Here is a 16,620-nt window from a genome sequence, read left to right as displayed (position 1 = left end):
TTTTTTTAAATTAAAAACGTTGTAATTTGAATCTTCGGTATATAAAGTAACGCCCGAATTTGGTTAGATTTTCACATATTTTGCATAAATCTTAAAGTTTTTTTAAGAAGGTTTCTAACATTTTAAGTTATCAAAAATTTTTTTTCTAAAATTCTCTTTTTAAGAACATAAAAAGTTTAAATTCTGGAAGTTTTGCATTTGAGCATACGGCTTTTTTCCGGGGACCAAAACTTTTTATAAGGTAATGCTTTTTTGTATTATTTCTACATAAATTTAATTTTTAGTTATTACATTCTACTTCAAAGTATTATATTCACATTATAATTAAGTGCTAATTGAGAATGGATTTTTTTAGATTAAAACGATTTAAATTGTATCTTCAGCTATAATGCATTAATTTTGGTTTGAATGTCCACACACATCAATGCATTAATGGTTGAAATAATAATTCTATTTTAAAAAGGGCTTTTGGTAAGTTTATAGTTATCGAGGATTCTTTGTCATATAATATCACTATAAGGGGGACGTTTTAAATTCAGAAAAATTATTTGCTATTTTGAAGATACGGCATGTTTTGGGATGTCATTTTTCTTAAATTATTGCTTCCTTGTATTATTTTATTATAAATTTTAATTTTCCGTTATTAATTTCTACTTCGAAAGATCATATTCACATTATAATTATGTGTTAGGTTCTAATATTTGGATTAAAAATATGTTAATTGTGTAACGGTTCACCTTTCCCGACGCCGCGGATCGGCTCGCCGGTTCCAGGATTCGGGAGGAAGGGGGAGATTCAGACTCGCTTATTCCTTATTAACAATACTTTGATTTATTCAACAAGAAACAAGTAAACAAAATGATTGTTGGCATAAAGCCTAAATAGAGAAACTTATTGACTACTCGGTATAAACGAAATGTTTGTTGGCATAAAGCCCTAAATAGAGAAACTTATTGACTACTCGGTATAAACAAAATAAGGAGGCGTATAGCCTGTAGCGGTGTCCGGAAAAGATTTACAAATTACCCGGTATAACTTAGGGATACGGTGTACGGAGGCGTATAGCCTATGGCAGGAAGAAACCGGAAACCGGGAAACCCGGCGTAATGACGAGAAACCCGTCACCCGGTGTATAGCAGGAAGAGACCGGAAACCGGGAAACCCGGCGTAACAACGAGAAACCCGTTGCCCGGCGTGTAGCAGGAAGAGACCGGAAACCGGGAAACCCGGCGTAATGACGAGAAACCCGTCACCCGGTGTATAGCAGGAAGAGACCGGAAACCGGGAAACCCGGCGTAACAACGAGAAACCCGTTGCCCGGCGTGTAGCAGGAAGAGACCGGAAACCGGGAAACCCGGCGTAACAACGAGAAACCCGTTGCCCGGCGTGTAGCAGGAAGAGACCGGAAACCGGGAAACCCGGCGTAACAACGAGAAACCCGTTGCCCGGCGTGTAACAGGAAGAGACCGGAAACCGGGAAACCCGGCGTAATGACGAGAAACCCGTCACCCGGTGTATAGCAGGAAGAGACCGGAAACCGGGAAACCCGGCGTAACAACGAGAAACCCGTTGCCCGATACTAAAGGTAGGAGGCCAGAAACCGAGAAACCCGGCGTAACAACGAGAAGCCCGTTGCCTGGCTAGGAGGTCCGGAACAGGACTGGTGCCGGCTCATCCGTCGAGCCGGCTTATATACCCTGCCGGCGGTTCCCCCACTCTACATCGAGGCTGTGGTGGGGGTAACGCCGGCGTCGTAGTGGGGCGCCTCTGGGGGTTGTAGTGGGGCGCCCCTGGGGTAGGGTGACCCGTGTATCAGTTATGATTTTGTGCTTAGGGGCGCCTTAGGCGCCATAGCCTCAAGTGGCGGGCGGGTGATCGGCCCGCGAGGCGTTAGTAACGGCTACGCCGTTACACTACCCCCTCCCTAGACGGTGGATCGCACGTGATCGGCCGAAACGGTCGAACCGTATCATCCACCGTCCAGTAGGGAAAGTGGCTCGGAACTTCCGAGTGGCGTGGGCGGTATGGCGCTGGAGGAATCACGGCGGCTGGTCCTGTCCTACGCCCCGATGGTTTCCTCGTCCTCTTCCTCGGATGCCGCCTTGAGGTCCTGCACATGGATGTGGCGGTGCCATCGTCCTCGGGCGTCCTTGAGGTCAATGATTACGGGGGATACGATCCTCCGGACAGTCATCGGTCCGCTGTACTTCGGGGCCAGCTTGGCGTTGAACGCGTTGGCCTTGCTGGACAGGGGGCGGTCGCGTTTCCAGACGCGTTCGCCCAGCTGCGGTCGCCAGTCTCGTCGCCTCAGGTTGTACGGCTTCTCTTGCCGCTGGAAGGCCCGGGCGAGGTGGATTCGGACCACCTTGTAGGCGTCCTCCAACTGGGTCTGGCGGGTGCTTGGTCCTGGTGCTGGTGCGGTTCCTGGTCGATCCTCTGGATGTGGGCGAGCGAGCTCTCGGCCATGCAGGATGTAGGCCGGAGTGTATCCGGTGGCCTCATGTCGGGCGGTATTGATGGCGAACTGTAAGGCGGGGATTCGCTCGTCCCAGTCTTTGTGCCGCCGGCCTACGTACTGGCTGATCATTGTTTTAACCGTACGGTTCGCTCGCTCTACCGGATTGCATTGCGGAGTGTACACGGGGGATGTCCGATGTTGTATCCCGTAGGAAGCTAGCAAGGCCTTAATGCGTTGCGCGACGAACTGAGTCCCGTTATCGGATACCAGGGCGACCGGACACCCGTGCCGGTATATCAGGCGGTCGGTGAGTGCTCGGGCTACGGCTACGGCGGTGGCTTTTCTAAGCGGGACCATTTCGATCCACTTACTGAACCGGTCTTGTATGGTTAATAGCCAGGTATGGCCGCTAGTGGATCGAGGCAGGGGACCGATCAGGTCTACGGCGGCTTGTTCCCATGGTGCGCGGACAGAGGTGGCCATCATCCGACCAGCCGGTCGTTGTTGACTGGCCTTGTGCCGCGCACAATTAGCGCACCCTCGGACGTACCGGGCAATTTCCCGAAACATGCCGGGCCAGTAATATAGCTGGGCCACCCGAGCCAATGTTTTGGAAATGCCTAGGTGCCCGGCGGCCGGGTCGTCGTGCATTCGCTGAAGCAGGGCGGGTCGTTGGTCTGTAGGCACGCACTGCTTCCATTGCTCTTCGGCTGGTGTTTCCCGGAAGTCCAGATCGTGGAGTATATGCCTGTACAATCGTTGATCCTGGATTTTATAGTCCGGGTGATCGGTCGGATGTCTCCGTACTTCGGCTAGTTTACGGTGGTACCACCGGCATTTCGGCCGGGTCACCGCCAAAGCTTCCGGGAGGCGGGAGAGGGCATCTGCCACCTGGTTAAGTGTCCCGCGCCGGTACTGGATGTCGAAATCATGTTGTTGTAATTCGAACATCCAGCGGGCTAGTCGTCCGGTAGGGGCCTCGATGTGTTGTAACCACTTTAAAGCTTGGTGGTCGGTCACGACGGTGAATCGGTAGCCCTCGAGGTAATCCCGCATCCGGCGTATACCCCACACGACAGCCAAGCACTCTAGTTCGGTAGCGCTATAATTCTTCTCGGCTGCGTTGAGGGTCCGGCTGGCGTACGCGATAACCCGCTCTCCTTCGCCGAGGTGTTGGGTTAATACGGCCCCTAACCCGTGGGCGCTGGCGTCGGTTTGTAGTAGAAATGGTCGCGCAAAATCTGGACAGGCGAGGACAGGTGCGGTGGTTAAGGCCTGTTTTAGTTTCCGGAACGCGGTTTCTTCTTCTTTTGCCCAGGTCCAGCGCGCTCTCTTTTTAGTGAGTCGAGTGAGAGGGGCGGCGATGGTGGAGAAGTCAGCGATGAATCGGCGGTACCATGACGCTACCCCCAGAAATTGCCGAACCCTGCGGAGGGTCGTGGGGGCAGGCCAATCGGTAATGGCTCGCACTTTTTCTGGGTCCGTCCGGATTCCGTGCCGATCGATAACGTGTCCGAGGTACCGAAGACTTGGCCGGCAGAAGTGACACTTTTCTGGGTTGAGGCGGAGTCGGGCGTCACGGAGGCGGCGAAGGACTTCGGCCAAGTGGCCTAGGTGCTCCTCGAAAGTACGGGACGCGACAACTATGTCGTCCAAGTAGACGAGGACGTGTGGTTCTAACTCGGGTCCTAGCACGGTGTCGAGCAGCCGTTGGAAGGTGGCCGGTGCTGAATGCAGTCCGAATGGCATGACGCGGAACTGCATCAGCCCTCTCCCTGGCACCGTGAAGGCGGTTGCGGGGCGGCTCTCCGGAGTTAGTGGCACTTGCCAATACCCGCTGCGTAGGTCCAACGTGGACAAGTAGTGTGCGCCTCGTAGCTTATCTAAGGTGGCGGCAATGTGAGGCAGCGGGTATGCATCTTTTTCTGAGGCCGCGTTTAATCGGCGGAAGTCTATACAAAATCGGTAGGTCCCGTCTTTCTTCTTTGCCAGCACTATCGGAGAGCTCCAGGCGCTGGTGGAGGGCTCGATGACTCCTTCGGCTTCCATCTTTTGGACCTCTTGGTCGATCACGGCTTGCATGGCCGGATTACGGGGCCGATATCGTTGTTTAATGGGCGGCCCCGGTTTTAGCCGAATTTGGTGTGTGGCTTTGTCGGTCGGGCCGCGGACCGATTCGAACTTTGGAAGTTCGTTATTTAGAAAGGCCTGTAGCCTTAGCGCCTCGCTGGTAGTTCCTGGGCTGATACTGGCTGTCGCGATTCCATCTTTGGTTGTTGTCTCGGTGACAGGTCTGGGCGGCGGGCGCAGCTCGACTCCTAATTTCGCCCAGAGGTCTATGCCTATTAGTACGGCGTTGTCTAGTTGTGGTAGTACGGAGAAGCGGTGGCGGTACGATTTTCCTCGTAACCTGACCGTTGCTTCGATGGTCTCGGCAATGGGGACTTGCGTCCCGTCGGCCAGGCGTATCTGGGCTGCCTTGAGATCTGGGCTAGACGGTGTGCGGTTGATTCGGCGGGCCGTTTCAGCGTTTACGAATGAGATTTCTGAGCCGGAATCGAGGAGGCCCCACAAATGTTGTCCGGCGATCTGGATCCGGAGGTGCGGTCTCGGGTTGTATTTTAGGCCGAGTTGGGCCGGACGACGGCCGCGACGTCTCCGGCCCGCACCCCGTTTCCCGTCGGGGGGTGGCAGTCACGGGTGAGGACCCCGTCCTTGCCACATCTCGAGCAGAATTTCTTCGGAGGTCGCTGGCAGTGCAGGCGTGTATGTCCTCGTTGCTTGCACCTCCAGCAACATTCCTCCCGATTGTAGACCGCGGAAGCTACAACCGGGGTGTGGCTTTGCGGCACGTCCCTTCGTCGTTCCTGTCTTCGGCGGTCGGCCTCTTCGTATTCGGTGGCTCGGATGCTCAGATCCCCGACGCTGAGCACGTCCGCCCGACGGATGTACAATTGGTACTCCGGATCCATGTTTTCGTAGAGCTGTTCCAGTTGGTCTAGGGGTGAATATCCCCCGGCGCGCCGCATCATGGTCAGGACCTCGGTGGCGTACTTTTGGAAGGACTCTTTAGGGCGTTGTTGACGTCCCTGGATCGTCCTTTTCATCTGTCTCTCATACCCGCTTGGCAGGTATTGCTGGCGGACAGCTTGGCGAAAGTCGGCCCAGCTGGCTATGGTATCGCGGATGTTGCGATACCACAGCAGGGCGTCTCCCCGTAAGAGTTCGGGTAGCCCTAACAGCATCTGGGCGTCGGTGTAGCCGTAGCCCAGGCACAGCTCTTCCGTACGCTCGAGGAATGCCAGGGGGTCCTTGCCCTCGAAGTGGCACCCCCATTTTCGGATCTGGTCCATGATCCTGGCTGGTTCAACAGGTGTCGGGGTGGTAGCTTCTTCGTCTTTGGTTGGGCTTCCGGTGGCCATTTCGACGTTGATAGTGGGCACAGGTAGGTGAGTTCGAAATAGCGCGGGGTTTTGCCCGACAAATCGGCGGAGGCGTCGGCGGACCTCGTCTAAAGTTCCTTGGCTATCGATTCCGTGTCTTTTGGCCAAGGCAATAGCTTCGGTTTTTGATAATTGATTTACCCACGCGGGCATCTGGATAGGCTTAAGCGAGTCGGGATCTCCACTGGGCAGGTCCCTGTTCGGGCGCCATGTAACGGTTCACCTTTCCCGACGCCGCGGATCGGCTCGCCGGTTCCAGGATTCGGGAGGAAGGGGGAGATTCAGACTCGCTTATTCCTTATTAACAATACTTTGGTTTATTCAAAAAGAAACAAGTAAACAAAATGATTGTTGGCATAAAGCCTAAATAGAGAAACTTATTGACTACTCGGTATAAACGAAATGTTTGTTGGCATGAAGCCCTAAATAGAGAAACTTATTGACTACTCGGTATAAACAAAATAAGGAGGCGTATAGCCTGTAGCGGTGTCCGGAAAAGATTTACAAATTACCCGGTATAACTTAGGGATACGGTGTACGGAGGCGTATAGCCTATGGCAGGAAGAAACCGGAAACCGGGAAACCCGGCGTAATGACGAGAAACCCGTCACCCGGTGTATAGCAGGAAGAGACCGGAAACCGGGAAACCCGGCGTAACAACGAGAAACCCGTTGCCCGGCGTGTAGCAGGAAGAGACCGGAAACCGGGAAACCCGGCGTAATGACGAGAAACCCGTCACCCGGTGTATAGCAGGAAGAGACCGGAAACCGGGAAACCCGGCGTAACAACGAGAAACCCGTTGCCCGGCGTGTAGCAGGAAGAGACCGGAAACCGGGAAACCCGGCGTAACAACGAGAAACCCGTTGCCCGGCGTGTAGCAGGAAGAGACCGGAAACCGGGAAACCCGGCGTAACAACGAGAAACCCGTTGCCCGGCGTGTAACAGGAAGAGACCGGAAACCGGGAAACCCGGCGTAATGACGAGAAACCCGTCACCCGGTGTATAGCAGGAAGAGACCGGAAACCGGGAAACCCGGCGTAACAACGAGAAACCCGTTGCCCGATACTAAAGGTAGGAGGCCAGAAACCGAGAAACCCGGCGTAACAACGAGAAGCCCGTTGCCTGGCTAGGAGGTCCGGAACAGGACTGGTGCCGGCTCATCCGTCGAGCCGGCTTATATACCCTGCCGGCGGTTCCCCCACTCTACATCGAGGCTGTGGTGGGGGTAACGCCGGCGTCGTAGTGGGGCGCCTCTGGGGGTTGTAGTGGGGCGCCCCTGGGGTAGGGTGACCCGTGTATCAGTTATGATTTTGTGCTTAGGGGCGCCTTAGGCGCCATAGCCTCAAGTGGCGGGCGGGTGATCGGCCCGCGAGGCGTTAGTAACGGCTACGCCGTTACAATTGTATCTCCGTATATAAGAATAAAGTCAATAATTTTGGTTTAGGTTTTCACACCCACATTTGCGTTGAGACTACTGCGAGAGAGAAGTAGGTTTATTTTTAAGAAGGCTTCTGGTAAGTCGCAAGTTGTAAGAAACTTTGGCTTTATATAATCCTGCTATTAGAGCGACATAATAAGATTTAAATTCTGGAAAGATATTTGCATTTTTTAATATTTGGCAAATTCCGGGACCAATAAAAAAATGTATTAAAGTAATGTCGATCTGTATTATTTCTATATAAAGTCTAATATCTTGTTATAAAATTTTATTTCAAAAAATCGTATTTACGTTATAATTACGTGTTGAGAGCTGATATTTGGATTTTAAAGTTAAGTAAATCTCTTTGGATATAATAGTAAAGTCATTCATTTTGGTTTAAGTTTTTTCACACACACATTTTCATTGAATCTTGAAGTAGATTTATTTTTTAGAAGGCTTCTGGTAAGTCTACATTTCACGAGAATTTTGTCTCATATAATCCTGCTATTAGAGCAACATAATAAGTTTTAAATTCTGTAAAGCTATTTGCATTTTTGAGTATATGGCATTTTCTGGGACAGCATAAATTTATGTAAGGTATTGCTTTTTCGTATTATTTCCATTAAAATTTTAATTTCTAGTTATATTTTACTTTAAAATATCATATTTACATTATAATTAAGTGTTGAAAATGGATTTGTAGATTAAAACAATTTAAATTGAATATTCGGGTATAATGCATTAATTTTTGTTTGCATGTCCACACACATCAATGCATTAATGGTCGAAATAATTCTATTTTAAGAAGAGCTTCTGGTAAGTTTAAAGTTGTTGAGGAATTTATGTCATATAATTTTCGCTGCGTGGGGGACGTTTTAAATTCAGAAGTATTTGCATTTTTAAACATACGGCATGTTTCGGGACCGATAACATTTTTTTTTAATTATCGCGTCTTTGTAGTATTTCATTATAAATTTTTATTTGCAGTTTTAATTGCTACTTTAAAAGATCATATTCACATTATAATTACATGTTGCGATCTGATATTTGGATTAAAGGTATGTAAATTATGTCTTTGTATATAACAATAAAATCAGTAATTTTGGTTTAGGTTTTCACATTTACACTTGCATTGAAACTTAAGAAGTAGGTTTATTTTTAAGAAGACTTTTTTAAGTATACAATTATCGAGAATTTTGTTTTATATAGTCCTGCTTTTAGAGTGACATAATAAGTTTTAAATTCTGAAAAGATATTTGCATTTTTAAACATACGGCATGTTTCGGGACCGACAAAACTTTCTTAAATTGTCCTCTTTGTTAATACAAAATGAAATAATTTTCATTATAAATTTTAATTTTCAGTTATTAATTTCTACTTTAAAAGATCATATTTACATATAATTATTTATTGAGAGCTGACTTTTTTTTATTAAAACCATGTGAATTAAATCTTTGGATATAATAGTACTCTCAATAAACTTTGTTTTAGGTTTTCACATACACTTTGCATTGAAACTTAAAGTAGTTTTATTTTAAGAAAGTTACTGGTAAGTCTACATTTATCAAGGATCTTATTTCAAATAATTCTGCTATTAGAATAAGTATTATGTATTTAGATTTAAAAAATTATTTGCATTATTGAACGTACGGCATGTTCCGGGACCGATTAAATTTTTTAAATATAATGTTTCTTTGGATTATTTCAATTAAAATTTTAACTTTCAAGTATTAAATTCTACTTCAAAAGACCATATTTACATGTAATTATGTGTTGACAGTTGATTTTTGTATTAATACCATGCAAATTAAATTTTCGGATGGAATAATATCGACAGTAAATTTTGGTTTAGATTTTCACATACACATTTACATTGAAACTTGAAGTAGTTTTATTTTAAGAAGATTTCTGATAAGTCTACAGTTATCGAGAAGTTTTTTATAATTCTGCTATTAGAGCAACATAATAAGTTCTAAATTATTCAGACATTTGCATTTTTGAACATACACAGCATGTTCCGGGATTAGTAAAGCTTTTTTTAAATATTGTCTCTTTTTATTCTTTTATAAGTCTTAATTCGAAATTATAATAAATACTACTTCGAAAGATCATATTTACATTTTGATTAACTACTGAAAGCTGATTTTTTTAATTTAATACGGTATAAATTGAATGTTTATATATAAGAATAATATCACTAGTTTTGATAATTTGTAAATTTGCACACATTATTTGCATTTACACTTGAAGTAATATTATTTTGAGAAGGCTTCTGGTGAGTTCTTCTAAATTTGTCGACGTTCTTTTATATAATCTTACTATTAGAATGACTTGTGTTTTAAGTTCTGGAAAATTATTTGCATTATTGAAAATACGGCATTTTCCAGGACCGTTAAAATTGTTTGAAAATATTGTATCTTAAATTTGTATTATTTCTATAAATCTTAATTCAAATTCTGAAGTAATAAATTATTCTGCGAAAAATATTTTCATTATAATTAGTTAAGTACTGATTTATTTTTGTTAATTTTTATTTAAACTTGAGCTTGGTGAATATAACCATAATGTAAATAATTTTGATTTGCGTTTTAATAAGTTTTCATTAACATTTGGAGAAATCTTCTGACATGTCTAAACTTTTTGTGTTTATTTTTTCATATAATTCTGTTATTAACTATGTATTACGTTTCAAGGTTTGCAAAGTTGTTTGCATTCGTGAATATTTCGGGATCAGTGTAAGTTTTCTTAAGATAGTGTCTCTTTGTATATGTAGAAATCTTATTTCTATATCAATAAATTTGAAATATCATATTTTATTATAATAATCTTATAATAACTGATGTTAACTAATGATTTTATTATTGCTATAATGAAGAAATATGTTTCTCTCTTTTCTCGGTATTGCAATAAAATCAATAATCTTCATTTTATTAAATTCTTATTATTTTTTATTACAATCTGGTTGTTTGAATATAACGACAATAACAACAATTTTAATTTCTTTTCATCATTTCTTACTAACATTTGCAATATTGCTTTTTTAAAATTGCTTTTAGTAAGCCTAAAATTTTGAAGTTATAAAAATATATCAAGTAATTATATCTTTGCGTTTAGAAATCATGTATATTTATGAAATGTATATATTTGTATATGCAATAATTATATATTATAAAAAATTTATTATTTTCTTTGTATAGGTATATCTTGAAAAAGATTTATGTCCTACGGCAGTTTCCAGGACGTTCTGGAACCTGCCATTTAGATACAATGGCAGATTCCAGGTCTGTACATTTAGATGTATATACATTTAAATGTACAGACCTGGAAACTGCCATATAGTTCTAAATTAAATGTACAGACCTGGAAACTGCCATACACCGAAACGTACATGTATACATTTAAATATATGGCAGTTTCCAGGTCTGTACATTTAGATGTATATACATTTAAATGTACAGACCTGGAAACTGCCATATAGTTCTAGATTAAATGTACAGACCTGGAAACTGTCATACATCGAAATGTACATATATACATTTAAGTGTATGGCAGTTTCCAGGTCTGTACATTTAATGTATATACATCTAAATGTACAGACCTGGAATCTGCCATTTCATCTAAATGGCAGTTTCCAGGGCGTCCTGGAAACTGCCGTGGGACCTAAATTTTTTCCAGGTCAGTCCTGGAAAATGCCAAATGTCCCGGAATCTGCCAATACGGGATGTCAAAAGTCCCGGAAACTGGCCCGGGACAAACATATATATATATATATATATATTATATATATATATATTGATAAAATGTTACAAATAAAATTCAGAAAAAGAATAAATAAATGATCTTCAATTAAATGATTATCTCCATAATTTTATCTTATTCAAATTCTGAATTTCTTTCTAGCTAATACGTACAGCGCATATCGAATGTATGTGAAATAATTACCACATGTACGAGGTGTGTTCAAAAAGTATCGCGAATTTTGAATTTCCGCGGGTTACGTATATTCGATTTTCGATTTTTTTGTGGCGTTATGTTGGTACTCATGTTTCTCATTTATGCCGACAAGTACGGCCATTTTAAATGTTCAGTTAATTTTTGACAGCTGCTTTGCTTGCACGTGTTTTGGCTCGTCTTCGATTTTTGCCTATTCCAAAAAATGGATCAAAGAATCTGTATCAAATTTTGTGTGAAAAACAAAATTAAGTGCGCGGACGCATTCCGAATGTTGACTGTGGCATATGGTGAAGCTACCTTGGACCGAAGCAGCGTTTATCGGTGGTACAAATGTTTTCCGAGGGCCGAGAAGATGTGAACGACGAAGAGCGTGCCGGACGCCCGAGCACGTCAACAACAGACGAAAACATTGATGAAGTGAAGAAAATAGTATTGGTCAATCGTCGAATCACCGTTAGAGAAGTTGCTGAGGACCTAAACATATCGATTGGCTCGTGCCATTCGATTTTTACCAATGATTTGGGCATGACACGGGTCGCCGCGAAATTCGTACCAAAATTGCTCAATTTCGACCAAAAACAGCATCGCATTAACAACACACTAATAATGCCGCAGCCACCGTATTCCCCAGATCTGCCCCTTGTGACTTTTTCTTGTTCCCGAAACTGAAGAGGCCCATGAAAGGACGACGCTACGCTACGATTGAGGAGATAAAGACGGCATCGAAGGAGGAGCTGAACAAGATCACAAAAAATGATTTTTTGAAGTGCTTCGAGGATTGGAAAAAACGTTGGCACAAGTGTATAATATCTGGTGGGGATTACTTTGAAGGGGACAAAATAGATATTCATGAATAAATAAATAATTTTTGAAAAAACACAAAATTCGCGATACTTTTTGAACACACCTCGTATGTACATGGCATATTTAAAGTATATACATAGGTATATTCTAAAGATATGTAATGTATGCCCTACGTATATACATATATGTATATAAATTTCATTACCTACGTATATACATAGAATGTGAAAAGTACATACAGCGTATATTAAATGTGCATACAAATATGTATATCCTATGTATATACATATATGGATATAAATTTCATTACCTATGTATATAAATAAAATGTAAAAAGTATATACATCGCATATTATACGTATGTACATAGCATGTTTACAGTATATACATAAGTATATTTCAAAGATATGCAATGTATGTCCTATGTATATACATATGTGGATATAAATTTCATTACTTATGTATGTACGTAGAGTGTGAAAAGTATGTACAGTGCATATCATATGTATGTGAAATATTACCACAAGTATGTACATAGCATGCCTACAGTATATACATAGATACACTGAAAAAAAGAAGTTAATCTAACAAAATATTTAAATGAATACGTGCAACTACCATAATTGTAAATATTTATTTAAATTAAGCAAAGATATATTTAAATCATCAAAATACTGTATATTTAACTGTATATTTTATTAATTTAAATATATCTTTGCTTAATTTAAATAAATATTTAGTTGCACGTATTCATCTAAATATTTTGTTAGATAAACTATTTTTTTCAGTGTATCTGTTAGATAAATATTTTTTTTTCAGTGTATCAACGTGATGAATGAAAATAATCTTATAATATAAGTATGTCAGTTTTATTTTGTAAAAGAATTATTTTAATACTTTTTAAAACTTCTAAATTTTATAGTACTTAGTTCAGACAATATAAATTATATTTGAAACAAATGCGATTACAAATTATATTTAAAAACTAAATATAGGGTAAACTCAGGTAAGATGGCCATACAGAAAAGATGGCCATATAGGCTGGTTTTTTTATTTATAAGTTAAATAATGCATTTGTTTAGTAATTTTCAAAGATTAAACAATCATATATAGTAGGCCAACTAAACGAGCAAATAAATAAGATGTAAAAATTTTTTTATTAATAGTTAAATCATTAAATTAACATTCCGTTACAGAATCGATATAAATTGTAAACGTTTCGACTGCACTACAGTCTTTATCAATACATAAAAATTAAATATTAAAATATAAAGTTAGATGTTAAAAATACAAAGTTAGTTAAATATTAAAATATAAAATTGAAACGATTCTTCGCTGTTGACCAATAGATATGCAAGGCGATTGGTCTGAGATGCCAAGTTATGCGACATTTGAGCATGCTACGGATATAATACGCGAATTAAATCAATGTCAGAGAAAATTAAAAAATCTTTCAACTTACATTATCGTTTTAACAAGTCCTTTTCCCCGATATTTCAAGTGTGTGTTGCGAAGTCTGAATACCAAATGTCAAAATAGAGAGCGTGATGTATTTATTTATTACCAATGTTTTTTCTAAATTATGATTCAGCAAATTTTTTAAGTATGTCAAAATAACTACTGTCTAACAATTCGGTGTCTGTATTTAAATTAATTCCATTTTTCTGTTCTTTAATGTGGATCATTTCAGATATTAGTCTTTTATGGTAATTCTTTTCATGATCCATAATTTTAATATTGTCCCAGTCAAATGTATGTTGTTCGTTTAGAATGTGTTCCGTGATAACTGAATGTCTAGCAGAGTCTAATTTAATATTATTTTTATGTTCTTTAAGTCTCGTTCCTAACTGTCTTTTTGTCTGTCCGACATATGTGGCGTCACAATCGTTGCAATTCAATTTGTAAATAACGTTAGAATTCGTGGGGCAATTATTTTTGTCCTTTTGAACTTTTATGAAGTCATTCAATTTTTTAATGCAACGATATCCTACCACTACGTCAGGTCTTCTTATTGCTGAAGCAACTTTCTCAGATATTGATTCTATATATGGTATGACAAAATATTTAATGTTAGTATTAGTATTATTAGTATCTGTTATATTGTTATTATTAGGCTTGTTAAATTTCTTAGTTGAGAGATTTTTTAATCTGCGTTTTATTTCTGTGAAAATTAGATCAAGAGGATAACCATTGGATAGCAAAATGTTAATAGCTTTCTCTATATTTTTTTTGTGAAATTGCGGATGTGATAGTAATAAAGCTCTATCTACCAAGTTATAAATTGTTCCTATTTTATGACAAGTCGGATGATTTGAAAAAAATGAAAGTAATCTACCTGAGAATGTCTTTTTATGATACCAATCTAAATAAATTTTGTTATCTATTACTTTGATCATTATGTCTAAAAAGCTTATACAACGATTATCCTCCTTTTCCAATGTAAATTGTAGTCTATCGTTATAATTGTTGAATTCGTTCAAAACATATGTAATATTGTCAGCGGAAGTGCATAAAATAATGTCGTCTACATAACGGAAATAGAAAGTCATTTCGCAATTTAAATTACTAATTACTAATGTTTCCAAGTCCTGCATGACTATATCGGCAATGATCGGAGAAAGTGGGGAACCCATAGGAGTCCCATAAATTTGTTTGTAAGTTATGTTATTAAAAGTGAAAAATGTAGAAGTTAATATAAATTTTATCATACCTATGAATTCATTTTTGGGAATCTTTGTGTGTGACTCTATAAAATGCCATCTATTATTGATACCGTTTAATGCAAGATCTACGGAAACATTAGTAAATAATGAAACAACGTCCAATGAAGCTATTATGTCGGTATCTTGTATTGTTTTCCCTGATAGAATGTTGCATATATCAAAACTGTTATTTACAAAACTGTCCGCTCTAGGAAGGCTATCTTTTAAAATTTTATGAAAGAAAGAAGCAATATTATATAGAGAAGTATTTATTGAGGAAACTATTAATCTAAAAGGAATATTTTCCTTGTGGATCTTGGGGAGCTGTTTTGTGGAATCTATTACTAGCAATAAAAAATGAGGAAAAAAATTTTTTATAAAAAAAATTAGTGTTACCTTGAATTTTTTTTAATAAAATCATATTTTTTTTATATAAATCGATTCTCAATATTCTGCATAAGTTGTAATGTAGGATGGCCAAAAAAAGCGAATAGCTTATGAGATTTATTATACTTTCATAATGTACATAAACTATGAAATATCTCATGAAATCATTTTCTGATTATTTTATTCCAATTTTAAATCAATTGGTGTAAAGAAAACACAGATATAAATAAAGATATAAATTGTAAACCAGCAGCTACATATTTTCTTTAAAACTCAAATATCTCGTAAACTTTTCACTTTTTCACAATTTTATCTTTATAATTTTTGATGCAGAATATTGTAACAAATTGATTTAGATTGAATATGATGCTTTTATTTAAAAAAAAATTATGACATTCATTTTTTCATGAAAAAAATTTTTTACAAATTTTTCTGTTACGTAATAGCCTTGAAACAAATTAATTTGTACAATATAAATTTTTTAATTATCAGAAACGTCTCAAATATGCGCACCATTACATTAAATACTGTGTATATGTATATACAGGGTGTCTCATTTTAATCGCCTGAGGCAAATATTTTTAAAAATATTAGATACAAAAAAATGTTTCAAACAAAAGTTATTTAACTTCGAGGGTAACATAAGATGATGTCATTGGTTTGACATTGGATAGTCGTTTGTAGGTCTCATGAATGTCACCTTGAATTTTTTAAATGGAATCCTCTATTTTTTATTATATATTCTTGTAGCTTATCTTGATAGCTTTCCAAAACCTTATAATAAGTATTTTTTCATGGAGTACTCTTTGAGTTATAAAGGTTCAATAAAGCAATTTTTTGACAAAATGTAAAATATCTTGTAAAATATTACATTTTCGGTAATCATACCTTTTTGCACGGAAAGATGAGACCAACGAATTAGTGTAAAAAAACACATAGTTGCTTATAAAAAAAAGTATGCAGCTGCATATTGAATATTAAATTTTTTTAAAAGAATTATCTGTTTTCCTTACACGATATTTTACATTTCAAACGATAATTCAAACTACATTTCAAATATTCACGATATTCTTCATGTCAAAAATTGTTAACTTTAAACGTTTATAACTCAAAGAGTACTCCATGAAAAAATACTTTATTATAGGGTTTTGGAAAGCTATCAAGATAAGCTACAAGAATTTTTATATAATAAAAAATAGGGGATTCCATTAAAAAAATTCAAAGTGACCTTCATGTGACTTACAAACGACTATCCAATGTCAAACCAATGACACCATCTTATGTCACCCTCGAAGTTAAATAACTTTTGTTTGAATCATTTTTTCGTATCTCTAATATTTTTAGAAATATTTGTCTGACAATGAGACGATTAAAATGGAACACCCTGTATATATTTATATGTATGTATGTGATTTATATAAAATAACCGAATAAATTATTTGTGAAATTTGC

At 39.3% G+C, this 16,620-nt stretch overlaps 1 long non-coding RNA gene across 1 annotated transcript; it reads left to right on the top strand.

The window, feature by feature from the left end:
• The first annotated feature begins 227 nt into the window (after positions 1 to 227).
• On the top strand, positions 228 to 8,916 carry LOC114945638 (uncharacterized). The gene is made up of 3 exons (XR_014926375.1): positions 228 to 241; positions 356 to 471; positions 7,346 to 8,916. It is a non-coding gene; the product is annotated as an uncharacterized LOC114945638 (long non-coding RNA).
• The last annotated feature ends 7,704 nt before the right edge of the window (positions 8,917 to 16,620 follow it).

Source organism: Nylanderia fulva, unplaced genomic scaffold (genome assembly GCF_048542155.1).
Source record: "Nylanderia fulva isolate GAGA-0341 unplaced genomic scaffold, ASM4854215v1 Scaffold899, whole genome shotgun sequence".
NCBI lineage: Eukaryota > Metazoa > Arthropoda > Insecta > Hymenoptera > Formicidae > Nylanderia > Nylanderia fulva.
This window is presented reverse-complemented; position numbering and strand designations above follow the sequence as displayed.